Raw genomic sequence first — 18,321 nt, 5'->3', positions numbered from 1 at the left:
AGGTAATGGAGGTGGAGCTCCTAACCTAATCCTAAGGCAAAAAATATTTGCTAGAGAAACTTATTTCTAAATGGTGCTCTCTGTGCTGGCACTAGAATCCTAGGGGACAAAAGGCCCAGGCCCTGTTCTGAAGAAGCAGATGCCCCTGAGGAGGTGGACAACAGCCCAGCAACCCCATGTGGTAGTGGAAGCACAAGTGAGGGCATGGCTACGCCCAGCAATTCTCTGAACCACAAGAGGGTCGAACTCAGGGCCTGAGCCAGTCTTGGGGGTCAGCAAGAGCATCCCAGATGGAGTGACATAGAAGCTGTCCACTCCAGGCTAGCTGGGAACTGTAGACCAGGAGGAGTACATTCCAGGCAGAGGAAACAGCAGATACAAAATCCTGGGAGCAGGAGGGAGTACAGAGAGTTTAAGGAAGAAAGAAGTCACAAGGAGCAAGATGGGGCTGGAGGAGAGGGAACCTGTACAAGGAGAGGCTGAAGAGGGGTGAGGGGTGAGAGGGTCCCAGGCTGTCAGGAGATATATTAACTCATTCTCACACTGCTAATAAAGACATATCCAAGACTGGGTAAAAGAAAAAGGTTTAATTGACTCACAGTTCCACATGGCTGGAGACGCCTCTCAATCATGGTGGAGGGTGTATGAGGAGCAAAGTCATATCCTACATGGAGGCAGGCAAAAGACAGCATGTGCAGGGGAACTCCTCTTTATAAAACCATCAGATCTTGTGAGACTTATCAGCATCATGAGAACAGCATGGGAAAGACCCGCCCACATGATACAATTACCTCCCACCAGGTCCCTCCCACGACACATGGGAATTATGGGAGCTATCATTCAAGATGAGATTTGGGTGGAGACACAGCCAAACCATATCAGAAGATTAGGTGAGCCCTTTCAGCACAGTCTGTCCTGGGCAAAGAGACTTAAGGAAGACTTGGGGCCCCCCTTGGGTGTGGACATTCACCTGGGAGCAGAGCCCATGGTGGGGAGGGAGGATGCTCTAGACCGACTGTGTTTACCCAAAGTGCATGTGCTGAAATCCTAAACCTCAAGGTGATGCTATTAGGAGGCTGGGTTGTTGGGGGGTGATTCGGTCCCTTATAAAAGACCCTGGAGAGGTCCCTGACCCCTTCTGCCATGTGAGGACACAGCAAGAAGACACTGTCTATGAAAGAGGAAGAGGTCCTCACTAGAAACCAAATATGTCAGCTCCTTGATCCTGGACTTCCCAGCCTCCAGAACTGTAAGAAATAAACTCATGTTGTCCACATGCCACCTGGTGTGTGGCATTCTGCAATAGCGGCCTGAGATGACTAAGGAAGTGAGGAGCCATGATGAGTGAGGCGCCCAGGAGCCAGGAGTGTCTGCCCCAAGGGCTACAGGTTCAGGCACTGCTCCATGGGGAGGCCTCCACTCCTTGCCAGTTTTGGCAGATCCAGGCTTGGGGCTACGAAGCAGCCTGCCAGACTGCCCCAGACCAGGCAGGAGCACCCCTGCCGCACGGGAACCGAGCAAGGATGATGCAGTTGCAGCCCACATCCAAAGCCCTCCTTCCAACACACCAAGCTGCACCCCACAGCCCATTTTGTGGTTCAAGGTACAGCTCACATTTTCAGGAACAGATCTCAAGGCCAGGGGAATCTACTGCCTTAGTATAGAAAGAAATCTGCTTCCAATGCCCCACTTCTAGTCCAAAGCCCTCCTACCAGGACACTCCAAAGGCTGTGTCACAGCTGTGCTGCAGGCCTCAGTGACTCGGCTCAGGACGAACACAGGAGGGCTGGAACAGACTGTCCCTGCCCCTCCCTCCTTCTCCCATTCCCCACCCCATGAGTAGCCCTGGCCTTCTGCCAAGAGTCTAGCAGGGCCCAGGAAGGGAGGGTGCTGTTCTCTCTGTTCTGATAAAGTCCTGGGGTTTCTCCCCTATGGCTTCTGACTGCCCAATCTCCATGCGAGCACTTGGAGGCAGGGGGCACTTTGCCCCACTTTGCTCATCCCAGCCTCCTACAAATGGCCTCCTGGTCATCGAGTGTGGAGGAAATCACGCTCAGAGTCCAATGGGGAGCCCCAAATTCAGCTCCAGCTTGCTCTTGACATGGGGCAGGGAAAAGCAAAGTGGTATGAGGTGCCCATGCAGGGAGACGGGGAGCCTCAGGTCTTCCTCTCGGCCAGCCTCCAAGGACCGTCAGACTTCTGAGTCTGATTTCTCATCTCTAACTTGAGATGCCTGAACTAGACGGATCCCCATCCTAACACTGATTGAAACAATGTGTGATCCCAAGTTCAAAACCTTCAAGGCTGGAATCCTCAAATGACACTGAGCAAACCCACTGAGGAGTTTTTCCAGGTGCTGAGGTTACCCCGAGGGTTCGCCTGGCATCTCCCTCTACCAGGACATGCAGAATGACTGGATGTTTGAGCGGGAAGGCCATGAGAGTGCACATCACAGGGAAGGAAGCTGTGGCCCAGGGTCCCCAGGCTGCCTGGCTCCCCACTTAAGGCTCTCTCTGCCATAGCAATTGGCTTCCTGCTGCCTCCTGCTGTAGGTTTGGCACCATCTCAGTGACAGCGATAACACCTGGAGGGAACAGGCCTCCTGCAAACTTCCTGCTGCCCTGGAGACAACAGACGGTTCAGACAGACTCAAACACTTTCAGCCAAGGCAGAGGAGTAAGGTCTCCGGCAACAGCAGCATGCATTTGCTCTTGGAGATAACGCTGCTGAGGCTGACTGAACTGTGCTCCAGTCTCTTGTCCAAATGTGTGTATTTCTCATCTCTTAACCATGCCTGCATGTTTGGAGATAAGACCTAGGCAGGAGCCTTGGCAACTAGATCAGCCAGCATCCTGTGGGAGAAAAGTGGACCGCCACTAAGTGTCACCAGACAGAACACCATCCCTTCAGGACACAGCTGTCTGCTCCAAACCCTGTGCCTCTCACACCAGCTGGTGGGGGAGCAAGTGAAGCAGCACAGCCTTGCAGGAAAGCAATTTTGCGAAAGGTGTGAGAAGCTTAGAAACTTGCATTTCCTGCTTCCCCTTCATTTTGCTTTAGGTAGCTCTCCTACAGCAGTGACTCAAACCAGCCTCCACTGACAAAACACCAAGAACTCAGGGGACCCTACAAAGCTTCCTGGACAGGCTTTTCACCTATGCACAAGGAATTTTTAATTTAAGAAATATAAAAAGTACAAACAAAAATGTTACTACAGTCCCATGATCACTGGGATATTTCCTTCCGGGGTATTTCTGTGAATGTATAAGTGCACTTCCAAATAATGAGGCACATAGTCCACAGCTTAGTATCCTGATTTTAAAATATTTAACAGATCGCGAGCTTTTCCCAGTGCTGTTAAAAAGCAGTCATGTCCAGCCTTCTCTGATTGCTGGACATTCTATTGTTTCTTATCTTTCACTATATGATACAGCACACAGAAAGGCATTTTGTACAGAAATCTTACAATCAAATGTAGACTCCCCTGTCAGCTCTGAGCTTCTCCACATGCCTTTTCCTTCTGTGTAGTGCTGCTTCCCGTTGCCACGGGCCTGGCCCGTAGTAGGTGGCGTTTGATAATACTTGCCAAATGACCCTCCTTCACTGATGACATACATAGCGGCTTCTCTCTCATTGTGAAGTCAGTAAATGCATGTATCTGGTACAGCATAAGCACTGAAGAAAATGTCAGCTTTTTTTTTTTTTTTTTTTTTTTTTTGAGAGGGGGTCTCTGTCCCCCAGGCTGGAGTGCCGTGGCACAATCTTGGCTCCCTGCAACCTCTGCCTCCCGGGTTCAAGCGATCCTGGTGCCTCAGCCTCCTGAGTAGCTGGGACTTGGGGCACACGCTACCACGCCCAGGTAATTTTTGTATTTTTAGCAGAGGCGGGGTTTCACCATATTGGCCAGGCTGATCTCAAACTCCTGACCTCCAGTGATCCATCTACCTCGGCCTCCCAAAGTGCTGGGATTACAGACGTGAGCCACCATGCCCAGCTGAAAATGCCGGCTTTAATAGAGATTGAAGGACAAGGACAAGAACCATCCCCATGCTCAGAGCACAGCAGGGAAGACAGAGAAAAATAGATGCTTCCAGGTACTGGCCCTCCCAGAGGAGGGCACAGCAGCCTGCTTCTTACCTGGACTGTGTTTCTTAAATATTTCTAAAAATACTGCCAGGTGTCTGCTTACCCCTGTCTGCAGAAGGAAGTTTGCATATTTGCACAGGAATATAAGCATTTGTTAATTGTTTTCTGTGTTGACATATACAAATGTTGTAGATCCCTGGGTCAATAGTTCTACCTGGGGAAAGGTGGAGGAAGTACAATCAGGTGATAAAGTACTGTTCCTGAGATGCAGAACTTGCTTCCACCGGTGCCCTGAGAATTGGCAGGGGACCATGGTCTGCCTGCCAGCCCACTTCCTTCCCACTCTCCCTCCCTTCCTCCCTCCCTCTTTCTCTCTTTCTCCCTCTCCTTCTCTTTTTTTATTGAGCTTAATTTGCAATATACCGTCCTGCTTTCTTTCTTTCTTTTCTTTTCTTTTTTTTTTTTTTTTTTTGAGACGAGGTCTCGCTCTGTCGCCCAGGCTGGAGTGCGGTGGCATGATCTCGACTCACTGCAAACTCCACCTTCCAAATTCAAGCAATTCTCTGCCTCGGCCTCCAGAGTAGCTGGGATTACAGATGCCCGCCACCAAGCCTGGCTAATTTTTTGTATTTTTAGTAGAGACGGGGATTCACCATGTTGGCCAGATGGGTCTTGAACTCCTGACCTCGTGATCCACCCGCCTTGGCCTCCCAAAGTGCTGGGATTACCGTGCCCGGCCTGTCCTGCTTTCTTAAATAGAGGCAGACAAGCCCCATTCCCCTAGGCCCCGAAGTCCAGTTTTCGTGCTTTGTATGGAGAGCTTTTTTTTTCCTGCTGTTGCTGGAGCCCTCTGGAGTCTTGATTGGCTGCGTCATGGGGAAGATGGGCTCGCTGGCCTTGCACCTCCCTGGTCCCCTCTTGGAGGCCAGCGCACCTTCAAGCTCCAACATCTGTTCTTCAAGGTGGAAACCAAGTTACTGTCCTCTCAGGGAGCATTATTCTGGGCCAGGCACTGTGCAGGCTGCCCAGGAGATAACAGCCTAAACCCCTTGCTTGCAGGGGTTACAGCCAGGTGGAAAGATGGAGACTCTCTTACATCCTTCCAGCTCTAAGATTCCCTAAGTGCCCAACAGGAACATGGCAAAGTGCAAAATCCAGGGATGCAGACAAGAAACAAGGGAGCCAGGAAAAACTTTCAGAGAAGGTAAACTTGGAATTGGAAAGCATGAGATTCGGTAGGCATTGAGTTGGGCACAGTGTGGCATATGTGATGACCTAAAAATAAGGAGTCTGTGGATTCAAACATGGGGTGGGAGTGAGGGGGCGCCGGAGCAAGCAGGAGAGGAAGGCCAGCCAGGGGGATGCTGTGGATGGCCAGGGGCCATATGAAAGCACGGGGACCCCATCCTCCAGAGAGCAGGAACTGCTGAGTGGGAGAGTCAAGGTCAGATGTGTGACCTTGCCCAGAGAAAGGATCACCGGACAAAAGGCCTGGAGGCAGATATGTCATTGCGGGAGGTTCTTGAGATAGTCCAAGCTAAAGGAACAAGACTGAATCAGATGCCCCTAACTGGGAAGTTCAGTGGTTCACAATAGGAATAACTGTGATGGAAAATCCAGCTGGAATCTGAGAAGAACCCACATTTTGCTTTGGACTTGCACTTGAGATGTGTGTGGAACACCCCGTGGAGGCATCCAGCCTGCAGATAGACAGAGACTGGAGAAGGTGTGAGTCTGGGAACGGGGCACAGTTGTAATTGCTCATGGAGTGTGGCGGGGAGGACGCAGGACACAAAAGCTACACAGAACCAGGAAAGCCTGGCATGTGAGGGACAGAGGACCTAGCTGGAGTCATGCCATGGGAGCTAAGGGGAGAGATTTCAGGGAGGTGATGTCAAGAATGAAGCTGCAAAGATCGAGTATTGCAAGAACCAAAATTGCATGGCAAGAATACGCCACTTGTGCTTTTTTTTATTATTATTTTGAGACAGAGTTTTGCTCTTAGTGCCCAGGGTGGAGTGCAATGGCGTGATCTCAGCTCACTGCAACCTCCGCCTCCTGTGTTCAAGCAATTCTCCTGCCTCAGCCTCCCAAGTAGCTGGGATTACAGGTGCCCGCCACCACGCCCAGCTAATTTTTTTTTATCTTTAGTAGAGATGGGCTTTTTGCAGAGCAGTTTCAGCAGTGATGGAGGTGAGAATGCCTGTCAGCTGAGAAGCAAAGAGAAAGTGAGAGTGTGGTGGTTAGGTGTGTAGAACACTCTTGTGGGGCTCGGCTCTGAGGGGAAAAAGGTCCAGAACAGGGGCTGGCAAAGTCGTGGGGAGTATTTTTCCTAATGGGGACTTCGCCAAGTTTGTAGCTGCAGTGGCAGAGCCTGTAGAGGAAGAGAGGATGAAGATGACTTTGAGGATGCCATCCTGGAAGGCTGGGGAACTGTGATGTCATTACTTATGGGATAAACTCTCCCCAGAGGAGGAATCCTCACGTGCTTTGCATTTGTTCCTTCCCCCAAGCTCAGATACTTTGATACTTCCCAGTCCTGAGTGTGGGGCCAGTTAAGGCGAGGCAGGAGGGAGGAGGAGGCTCAGAGCCCCATGGAAAATTTTCCTGGGAAGGCTCAAGTCTGACACTGGGAGACAGGGCAGCATCACGGAACACGGGACTGCACCCAGGCCAGCACAGGACCTGGAGTGGCAGGCTGGCAACCTGTGTCCCCCTCAACTCATCTCACATTTTTTCTCAACAGTTTGGACATTTATGGCTTGTATCTAGTACCACATGCCCGTCGATGGGAGCGATGCGGCTGTTGTTTTGGCTTTTAATAGCACAGCTCAGACTTGGGCATGGCTAATACTAACTTAGATGAGGAAATCAGCTGGAAGAGCCATGGAATTAAGCTTGGCCTGTATGTGCAGGGCCAGAAGAATCAGGACAGTCCTCTTAAAATGAGACTATGATTTTAACAAAAATCACACAGCACCTGCCATGTACTGAATATTCCACTCGGTCCTGATACTGGCTTTGCTGGCAGATCTCTACTTCATTCCATGGAGAGGTTGGAGGGCCACAAAATTACTCTATTTCCCACAAAGATAAATCATAGACTCAAAAAACAAAGATGCTGGTAAGGTTGTAGAGAAAAAGGAGTGCTTCTACACTGTTGTTGGGAGTGTAAATTAGTTCAATCGTTGTGGAAAACAGTGAGGTAATTCCCCAAAGACCTAAAAACAGAACTACCATTCAACCCAGAAATCCTATTACTGGGTATATATGCAAAGGAATATAAATCGTTCTACCATAAAGACATGTGCATGCGTATGTTCATAGCATGGCTATTCACAATAGCAAAGACATGGAATCAACCTAAATGCCCATCAACACTAGATTGGATAAAGAAAATGTGGTACATATACACTATGGAATACTATGCAGCCATAAAAAAGAATGAGATCATGTCCTTTACAGGAACATGGTCTCATTCCATGGTCTCATTCCATAGTATTCCATAGTGTAGGATAGAGCTGGAGGCCATTATCCTTAGCAAATTAGCACAGGATCAGAAAACAAAATACCACATGTTCTCACTTATAAATGGGAGCTAAATGATGAGAACCCATGGGCACAAAGAGGGGAACAACAGACACTGGGGCCTACTTGAGTGTGGAGAGTGGGATGAGGGAGAGGATCAGAAAAATAACTATTGGGTACTAGGCTCAGTACCTGAGTGATTAAATAATCTGTGCAACAAATCCCCATGACACGAGTTTATCTATGTAACAAACCTGCACATGTACCCCGAAACCTAAAATAAAAGATTTTTTAAAATAAATAAAAATTTTTAAATAAAATAAAAAATAAATTTTAAAACTTAAATTAACTTAAAAAAAAAAAAACATGGACTCTTAGAAGAGCACAAATTCTTGAAAATATTCTGGTTCAAACCCTTCGTTTGACTACTAGGGAATCTGAGACTCAGAGAGACTTAGCAGCTTCCAGACTTCTCTGAGTAGGTGGCAGATCCATTGAACTATCAGAAAACAGCTGCCATCATTTGACAAGGCTTCTGTGGGGCCCAAGCACCTCTTTCGGACAAGTGTGGGGCTTGGATCAGAGCCCCCATAGCTTCTGGGTGGTAGGGGGCAGGTCTGGGTAATGCATTGTAGGGGGGGATCTGGGCGGCGAGAGGAGGATTAGAAGGAGGTAGTAGGCACAGCTAACAGAGGCAACTTTCAACATTCCCCCAAAGTTCCTGCCTTCCTCAGAGCTCCACCTCCCTTTAGCAAGCTGAAGAGAGTGAGAGCAGCTTCCCTTTAGCAAGCTGAAACAAAAGGCTGTGGGAAAGATCTTGGTGCCCCAAACTTGAGCAAACAAGGGAAAAGTACTGAGCAGCCCACACACTGCCTGCCAAATCAGAGTTCATCAGGGGAAATTCACAGAGATAAGCTCAGGAACAAGCATTCTGACCTGTTGCTGGGCAGCGCACTGGAACCCAGCCAGGCTGATATCAGACTCCAGGAGAGCGACCCTGGACCTTGGGCTTATATGATCAGGGAAGCACAGCCCCTGGCCTGGTGGGGTCAGAGCCTGGGATCCAATCGTAGCGCGGTATGGCAGAACTCTGGCTGTCAGCCCTGCTCTTCCAGCTCACGGGGGAGACAGGTGGGGTTGCAGACACTCCAGCAAGATCAGGAGCTGGGGTTCCAGCCTATGACACAGCAGCATCCTACCAGTGTTGGTCATCTTCAGATTCAGCCAAAACCAGCTTCCTTGGAGCTCTGCAGGAGACCAACTTTGTGAGGCCAGCCTGTAGAGAACAGGGAAACCAGGAATTGGCTGAAGTTTGGCAGTGGCTTACAAAACTAAACACACCGTTGCCATACAATCCAGCAAAAGCACTCCTTGATATTTACCCAAAGGAGTTGAAAGCTTATGTTCACATAAAAACCTGCACATGGATGTTTACAGTAGCTTTATTCATCATTGCCAAAACTTGGAAGCAACCAAGATGTCCCTGAGTAGGTGAATGGATAAATAAACTTTGGCACATCCAGACAATGGAATATCACTCAGCTATAAAAAGAAATGAGCTGTCAAGCCATGAAAAGAAATAGAGGAACTTTAAATGCTTATTACTAAATGAAAAAAGCCAATCTGAAAAGACAACACACTGTATTATTCCAACTACATGGCATTCTGAAAAAGACAAAATTATGGAGACGGTAAAAAGATCGGTGGTTGCCAGAGTTTAACAGGAAAGGAGGTGATAAATAGGTAAGACACAGAGGATTTTTAGGGTCATGAAGCTGTTCTGTATGATACTATAATGGTGGATACATGTCATGATGCATTTGTCCAAACCCATAGAACGTACAACACCAAGAGCGAACCCTGACGAAAACCATGGAGTCTGGTATCAACTGAAACAAACGCACCACTCTAGTGGACGGTGTAGCTAACGGGGAGGCTGTGCATGTTTGGGGCCCAGGAAGGATACGGGAAGTCACTATGCTTTCTGCTCCATTTCGCTGTGACTATAAAGCTGCTCTAAAAAATAGTGAAAGTAAAACGAAAAGGTTGATGTTAATTTTCATACTTTAACCCAATATATCTAAAATATTACTATTTCAACATATAATCAATATACAAAATTATTAATGAGACACTTCACATTCTTTGTTGGGGCTGTCTTTGAAATGTAATGTGTAATTTATACTTGGCACATCTCAATTTGTGCCAGTCCCATTTCACGTGCTCAGGAGTCACATGTGGCCCATGGCCACCACACTGGACAGCTCTGGTTTCGTTGTCCAACCCCGCCTTGGAACCCAAATGACCACTCCGTCTGTCCTAAGCCAGTCTGAGGGCTTTCTGTCCAGCCCTAACACTGTACCATGATCCTCACTGTACAAATATGGAAGCTGAGACCAACGACTATAAGACAATCCTTATAAGAATTCAGATCTGTTGACTGAAAGCGTGTCTTCTTTCTACGAGTTCACACTGAACCTTTAAACCTAGAGCTGAAAAGGCCCGGGAAGAGTTGATTGGAGCTCAGACTCACGCTGGAACAGAAGCCCAGGAGGTGAGACTGAGCAGACACTCATCACTTTTGAGTTTAGTGGGAGGCCACTGGGCTGTCTGAAATGTCAGCTCAAGAAATGAAATAAATTTTAATTTTAATTGTACTACTTTTAGAGCAACTTTATATCACAGTGAATTTTAATTATGACGAGATTACTGTTTGTTGTTTGTTTCTCCAAAGAGATGAAAAGATGGGCCAGGAGTCCAGTTTCTGGAAGGCCAAGAATCAAAGTAGCAAGCTGCAGCCGTTTTCCAGACAAGCAGGATATGAGGACACAGAAGAATTCAGGACTGGAGAGGGTAACTCCACAAGCAAGGACTGTCAGGCTTCCCATCTCCCTCTGTAAACCTCTCTCTTTTCATGTCGTACTGTTCCATGCTATAGGTAACTATTTTAAAGCTACATACTGGACAAAAAGTGGAACAGACTCCAGCCTCTGAATCGTTATATAAGCGGATGAGAAACCTCCACATTTTCTCCATCAGGATGTGATTGAGGCCCCACTGCCAAATGGCAGCATGCTTGGACAGTGCCCAAGAATTTGGGGAAAAAACTGCTGCTCACAGCTGCCCAGTTAAGGCACAAGTCTCCCACCTGCCGCAGGTATGTGGGTGGGACAAGTGGATCAGTCTACAGAACAAAAGGTATGTAAAGGAGGCCTTCTTTTGGGAAATCCTTTGTAGATCCACCACCCACACCTTAGTCACAAACCCAGAAGGGCCTGCAAATGACATTTCCAAGTGGCACAGGCTGCCAGCCATCACAAAGCACACTATCTGGCGGGGGAGATACGGCTATCGCAGAGTTTTCGCCCACAAGCTGGAGTTCTTTGTTCTGAATGCATGACCTGCTTTCAGTATGGTTTCCTTGGCAGTCAAAAAGATGCCTAATCGAATGCCCCATGAATAGCTTTAGAATGAAAGGATATGTATTTTAAGAAAGCTTTGTGCCAGCGCCCAGTTACACTGATAAACGTTTTGCAGTCTGACAGGAATTAGTTTCAAATAAGTGGTGACATTTGAACAATAAGAAACCTCAAGGCCACGATTATGCAGCCGTACTCTCAAGCACCCTCCTGCTCCACCGATCGCTGCCAAGTCCCCTTGCAGATGCCTGCTCAGCTGCCCAGGCCAGGAGCGCTGGCTACCGCCTGCTAAGCAGACATCTTGCTGTGCGCCGCGGACCCTTTCCCAATATCTCCTCTGGACCTGGGAGCCCCAGTTGGTCTCTCTGTATTTGCAGGGGTTGTGAGGTGTATCAGAACTTTGAAGGGGTGCTCTAGGAAGAAAGGCCTTCCCAGACTGCCTCTCCGCAGGGCTGTAAGAATCAGATTTCTTCTCTGGGGGACTTCCAGGTCTCTTCAGCATTTTCTCAGTCACCACTGTATCCCTGCAACTCAGTGAACCACAGCAACAACTCCCAGCTTCCAGCCAAGAAGCTTGACCCTGAAGCTGGCCTCGATTCTCTACAGAAGTGAGGCCACAGAACACAGGTGAAGGGCCACTGACCTGGTGTCATCTCTGGTCTCAGCTCTGGAGAACTAGCTCCTCTGCCAGCTGCCCCGTCCTGTCCACCAAGACCTCCTTGCTGAACCCCACCCCCACCCTGTGCCTCAGGACCCTAACTTTGTTTGCTGACCTCCATGTTCTCTCACCAGATCCAGCCCTGGGGAGCTGAACTTCCTCTGGCCCACAGCCAGCTCTGGATCAGTCCACATCCCAGCCAGCCATGGCCCAGCCCTGCCTCTCTCTCTCTCTCTCTCTCTCTCTCTGTCATGGCTGGGTCAGCCTCAGCCAATGCTCTGTCTAGAGATCAAGACACAGGTACCTCTCTTGGTCTGTTCTGGCTGCTGTGACAAAATGCCTTAAGCTGGGTGACTTATAAACAACAGAAATTTATTTCTCACAGTTCTAGAGCCTGGGGAGTCCTACAGACTGGGGTACTGGCCTGCTTGTTTCCTAGTGAGGGCTCTCTTCCTGGGTTACAGACAGACGTCTCCCTGATGTATCTTCACATGGCAGAAAGAGAGAGAGAGAGAGCATGCTCTTCGGTCTCTTCTTGTAAGGGCCTAAGCCCATCATGAAGAATCCCCATAACCTCAACTAAATCTAATCACTTCTCAAAGGCTGCATCTCCACATACCATCCCATTGTGGGTTATGGTTTCAACATAGGAATTCTGGAGGCACACAAATGTGCAGTTCAAAACATGTGGAGACAAGAGGGCAAGGACTAGAGAGCCCTACTATCCTCGTTCAAACCCCCGAATCAAGCCTGAAGTCAAAGAACTTCCTTTGGAGAGCCCCATTCCATGAGCTGATAAGTTCCCCATTTTGCCACGACCCACTTGAGTTTGGGATTTTCCCCCAGCTACTGAGTGCCTGACTGACATGATGCCCCCGACAGATGGGCATCCCTGCCCCCAATCTCACCTCCTCTGTTAGTTTCCTGGGGTTGCCACAACAAAGCGTCACAGACAGAATGGCTAAAATGACAGAAACTTATGATCTCACAGTTCTGGAGGCTGCAAGTTCAAGGTCAAGGTGTCAGCAGGGTTGGCTCCTTCGGAAGGCTGTGCGGGTGCCTGTTGGGTGCCTCTCCCCTAGCTTCTAGTGGTTTATGTCCATCTTCAGCATGCCTTGGCTTGTAGAAGGACTACCCTGAACTCTGCCTTCATGGTCACAACACATCCTCCCTGTGTGTGTTTCTGTGTCCAAATTTCCTCTTCTTATAAGGACACTAGTCTTGTATGGACAATGCTCCATGTAGAACCTTTGCCAAGGGATTGGATCAGGGACACACTATACTCCAGTGCGACCTCATCTTAACCAATTATATCTGCAATGACACTGCTTCCAAAGAAGGTCACATGATGAGGTGCTGTGGGTTAGGAATTCAATATATGAGTTTGGGGGGACACAGTTCAGCCCACACCACCTCCTCTGATCCTGAATTGGATGCTGTTTATGCTCTGCTTCTGATCCTCTTGTCCTCACCGGTCTCTTGTTCCAACACCCACTAAGGCATCAGCTCTGAGAGAGCTCACCGGCTTCACACAGGTGTGACCTGATGGCTCCTCACCTCACACCCCAAACATCCTTCTCACCTCTGCAGGAACTGCTCTGTTCATGTCCAGGTATGTTCAGCATTCCTGTGTGTCCCCAGAGTGTGGGGAGGTAATGCTCCATGTACAAACCTTTGCCAAGGGAATACGGGAGCCGATGGATGAGTTCTTACCTCTTTTTTCATCCAGACAAACTGTCCTGAGATGGTTTTAAGAGACATCGAGTAATCAGCTGCCAGCTCAGTAGCACATCTTCAGATTGACTCTCCCTCCTTCCCTGTCTCCTTCCCCATATTCTTCATTCTGTTCCCTGGGATCTTTCTCCCTAATAAAGGAAAAGCTCATAGACCTCAACCCCAGCTTCTGCTTTCTGGGGAATGCAGGCCAATCCAGCCACACTACTCTCCCTCCATGTAACCTGACCATGCCATGCCCCTGCTTAAAACCTTTCAGTGCCTCTCCATTGCCCATAAAGCTCACACTCTCTAGCTATGAGCTTCAAGGCCACTTGGAGGTCATCTGACCCACTGTCTTTCCTGTTACAACAGTCTAAGTCTTAGACTTTGGAAGACAACTGATTGGGTTTCAACTTTGACTCTTACTGAAAATGTGGAAAAGATTATTTCACCTCTATAAGCTTCAGTTTCTTCATCTATCTGATCTCAGGATTGAGGGGAGGCAATATGTATAAAGCATCTGGCACAGTGGTTGGGGCACTAAATACATGGCAGCCAGTGTTTATTATTACAAACCAGGAAACCAGGATGCAAAGGGAGCTGCTTCAGGTCACACAGTCCGCAGACAACGACTGTCAAACTTGGGACCAAACAGCTACAATACCAGATGCCCGTTCTCCACAAATAAGAGGCTTGAGTGCAGCTCTCCACTGATGAATTATAACAGTTGGAAATTCACTTGTACTGTCGATATTTCTTCTGCACCTCTCATGAACAAGCTGTGCTTGCTGAGAGCTGGACAGTAAATAAAACATCTACAGTGCCTGCTTCCATGGGGTTCATGTTCTTATGAGGGAGTGGAGACCCTCAACAAGGAACCAGTCAATGTGCTACGTTCCATGGCAGAAACTGGGCAGGAAAGGCAAGAGAGAGGGAGGATGGTTATATTTTTACAGGATGGTTAAAAAATTAGTCTTCTTTTTTTTTGAGACAGGCTTTCACTCTGTTGCCCAGGCTGGTGTGCAATGGTGTGATCACGGCTCACTGCAGCCTTGACCTGTGCTCAGTCAATCCTCCCACCTCAGCCTCCCAAGTAGCTGAGAACACAGGCTTGTGCCACCATGCCCAGCTGATTTTTGTAATTTTTGTAGAGATGAGGTTTCACTATGTTGTCTAGACTGGTCTTGAATTCCTGGGCTCAAGTGATCTGCCTGCTTTGGCCTCCCAAAGTGCTGAGATTACAGGCACAAACCACCATGCCCAGCCAGGAAATTAATCTAATAAAGGTTCACTTAAGGTGAAGGGAGCAAGGGAGAAAGTTGATATCAAGGGGTGGCATTCCAAGCAGCAAGAGTAGGAAGTAGAAAGGCCTGAGGCGGGAGCAGTCTTAGCCTGTTCAAAAGATAGCAGAGAAACAAGCACTGCTGAAGAGGAGTGAGTGAGGGGAAGGGCAGTAGGAAGTGAGGCCAGAGAGCGGGTGGATGGTCTGCAGACACAGGTGCAGACTGTGACTGTGAAATTTGCCCTGAGTATGATGGAAAGCCACTGGAGGGTTTTGAACAAAGTTGTAGAGGCACCTGACTAGTTTCAATGGATCACTCTGGCTGAATGAGTCCAGAAAGGAGGCCTCTGCCATGATTGCAGCAGGGAGAACGGTGGCTTGAACCCGAGGGCAGAGCCTGGAGGCAGCGAGAAGTGGTCATTCTGAGAACATTTTGAAGGCAGAGCTTACAGAACTCACTGATAGATTGGATGAGGGGTGTGAATAGGAGGTGATCCCAAAGACTGTGGCCCAAGCAAATGAAAAGCAGGACTTGCCGTTTCATGAAAAGGACACGGAGGAAGGAGATAGCAGGGACAAATCCGGAGTTTGCCAAGTTTGAGATGCCAACTGGTGTCCAGGAAACACAAAGCATGCCTGGACACCCAAATTCTGGAGGTCAGGGAGAAGTTCAGACTGGAGACACATTGGGGAACATTAGGGTATTTGTGGCATTTCGCACCAGAAAACTGGGTGAGCTCACTAAGGGAATGAGAGGACCTCCATGGCTCCTTGGGGATGCTCCAATGTCCCAAAGTCAGGGCAACAAGAGTCCAGGAAAGAAGATGGGGAAGGAGAGCCCAATAAGGCAGAGAGAGCCATGATCATTATGCCCTGAAAAAGCCACATGCAGGAGTCTCAAGGAGAAGGGAGTGACCAACTGCCTAGTACAGCTGACGACCATATCAGACAAGACTGAGAACTGGCCACAGGATTTGGCAACATGGAGGTCATTGATGACCTTGGCAAGAGCTATATGAATGGACTGGTGAGCACATAAGAGGAGAGGAAGTGGAAGCTTCAGGATTAGACAGGGGGCCAGGCACAGTATCCCATGCCAATCCCAGCACTTTGGGAGGCCGAGACAGGAGGATCACTTGAGGCCAGGAGTTCAAGACCAGCCTGGGCAACAGAGAGAGACCTTGTCTCTACAAAGAAGGAAAAAAAAAAAAAAAAGAAAAACCAGCCTGGGCAACATAGGGAGACCCAGTTTCTACCAAAAAACAATTTAATTTTTTAATTAGCTGAACATGGTGGTGTGCACCTGTGGTCCTAGCTATTCGGGAGGCTGAGGTGAGCGGATCACTTAAGCTCAGGAGTTCGAGGTTGCAGTGAGCTATGATCATGCCACTGCATTCCAGCCTGGGTGACAGAGCAAGACCCTGTCTCTAAAAGAACACACACAAAAAAAGAGAGAGAGAGAAAGAGAAAGAGGTTAGACAAGGCTTTGGAGGAGTTTTGTGCAAAAAGGAGCAGATGGTACAAGAGTGATGTTCTTCAAGAGATGACAGCGAATGGGATCTGGGGACAATGGAGATCTTTGGGGCTATTAGCTTGTTTGTTCTTCTCTGGCCATTCCAGCTCTCGGTGTAACCTTCCCCTCCAGGCCCCTCCACTCCAGTGACTCCTTTGGTGACTTATCCACTCGTGCATTCTGAGTCTTTCCTGTATCACCTCCTGACCCCTCCAGTGGCTCAGTCCCTATCTAGCTGTGTGACCTTGGATGAGTCACTTAACCCCATGAGAAGCAGCAATCAGTGAATCTGGTGACTTCAGTTTCTTCCAGCATCAGGGTGGACAGAGTCACAGGGGTAGGACCTGGGGGTGTTTCTCTAAGGTATGGGGAAATTTAGTCTCCCCTTTGATCTCAGATTCATGGAGAACCCAGAACTGGTTATTAGAAAACTCTTGCAGAGTGAATAGGTAAGCTTATTTAGTATTAACTCTTCACTTGGCAAATGCTTGAGTGCCTGCTCTATCCAAGGGTGTGTCAGGTTCTGCAAGGGTGGAGGATGAGCCTCTTAGATTTTGCCCTCAAAGAGCTCACAACCTTGTGAGGTGGTGGGTGTGTCTATTCAAAACCGTAACAGGGCAGACTGTCTGGCACATCACTTTGTGTTCATCTTTAGGACCAGTTGTCACAGTTGTGCACAGAAATTAAAGTTCCACAGGAGGTGGGATGTTTTCGGTCTTGTACTCTATGTGCCTGACACATCCTAAGCAGTCAGTACATGTTTGTTGAATGAAAGCAGTATTGAATGGTACCATTTAATTTGTGTTTTGAAGCAAGGGTGGGATTTGGACCTACACAGATGGGTGAGGGGGGCATTGCAGACTGGCGGGAGGTGGAGTGGCTAGAGGCAGGAGGAGGGAATGGCTAGAGCAGTTGTACAGAGACAGTGACACCCAAGGCATGGCTGGCAATTGCAGGCCCAGTGTGACTGAATCGTGTGATATGTCAGGATGCAAAGAGGCTGAACAGGTAAGCTGGGGCCAGATAGTGGAGAGGGTTGAATTCAAGCTATGTTAAAGGGATCAGATTTATCTATAGTAGGATGATCTCATGTTCTCATTTCCCAGGGTAGTTTTGCCTGTTGTCCCAGTGTGATTACTCATGGCGGCCCCTTTCATGCTCGAGTATCCCTGTTTGGATAAGTTATGCGGTCCTGCAGTCCTAAAGGCTTTATGGAACACCCAAACGTTTCACAGAGGGACAGGGTTAGACTAGCTTTGAAAGGTCAGTGCCCACAATGCTTGCTGGACCTGGAGGCAGGAGCTGGGACACCCTCCAGTCTGGGCGATTCAAGTCAAAATCTTTTGGTTAATGGTAAATCATCAACAGTAGCCAGGATACGGTGAAACGGGCACTCTTCGGGGAGTGCAAATTGTTCCAGACCTTTTTTGGAAATCAATTTTGCAGCACACTTCAAGAGCCTTGAAAAATGTCTATGCCCTTTGTTAATTCCACTTCTGGAAATCTCTCCTACGGAAATAATCCCAAATATAGAAAAGGTTCTTTGCATAGACGTTCATCATAAAACTCTATGCAACAGGTCTAGAGACCGCTTAGAATGCCACAACAGATGATACTGAGGACATAGGATATATCTATCAATGGACTCTAAGTTCCACAGAACAGGGACAATGTCTGATTACTAACCACTGTATCCCCACAGCTAACATAGTGTCTGACATATTTGTTTAATGAATAAACAAGTGAATAAAATTTTGTATCAAGTTAAACAAAAAAGATATAAAACAATCCTTAAATATGATATATAAGTACCCATATGGACACACTACGATCTCAATCATTTTTTTAAAAAACAGACATACGTATATGACTATGCATATGAAAACTTTTAAAATGACTCCCCAAAATGTAAACAGTGATTATGTTTGAGTGGTGGAACTCCTGATAATTTCCTTTTTTAAATTTTATTTTTGTATATATTGTATATCTTTCACAATGAATATGATTACTTTTGTAATGGGAAAAAAAATGCCACATCAATACTTTAATAAAGAAAGGATAGCATTAGGCAGGGTTTTAGCACTCAGCCAGGACGTGATAAAGTTTTGCATCCTCCGAG

Source organism: Piliocolobus tephrosceles, chromosome 9, assembly GCF_002776525.5.
Source record: "Piliocolobus tephrosceles isolate RC106 chromosome 9, ASM277652v3, whole genome shotgun sequence".
NCBI lineage: Eukaryota > Metazoa > Chordata > Mammalia > Primates > Cercopithecidae > Piliocolobus > Piliocolobus tephrosceles.
This window is presented reverse-complemented; position numbering follows the sequence as displayed.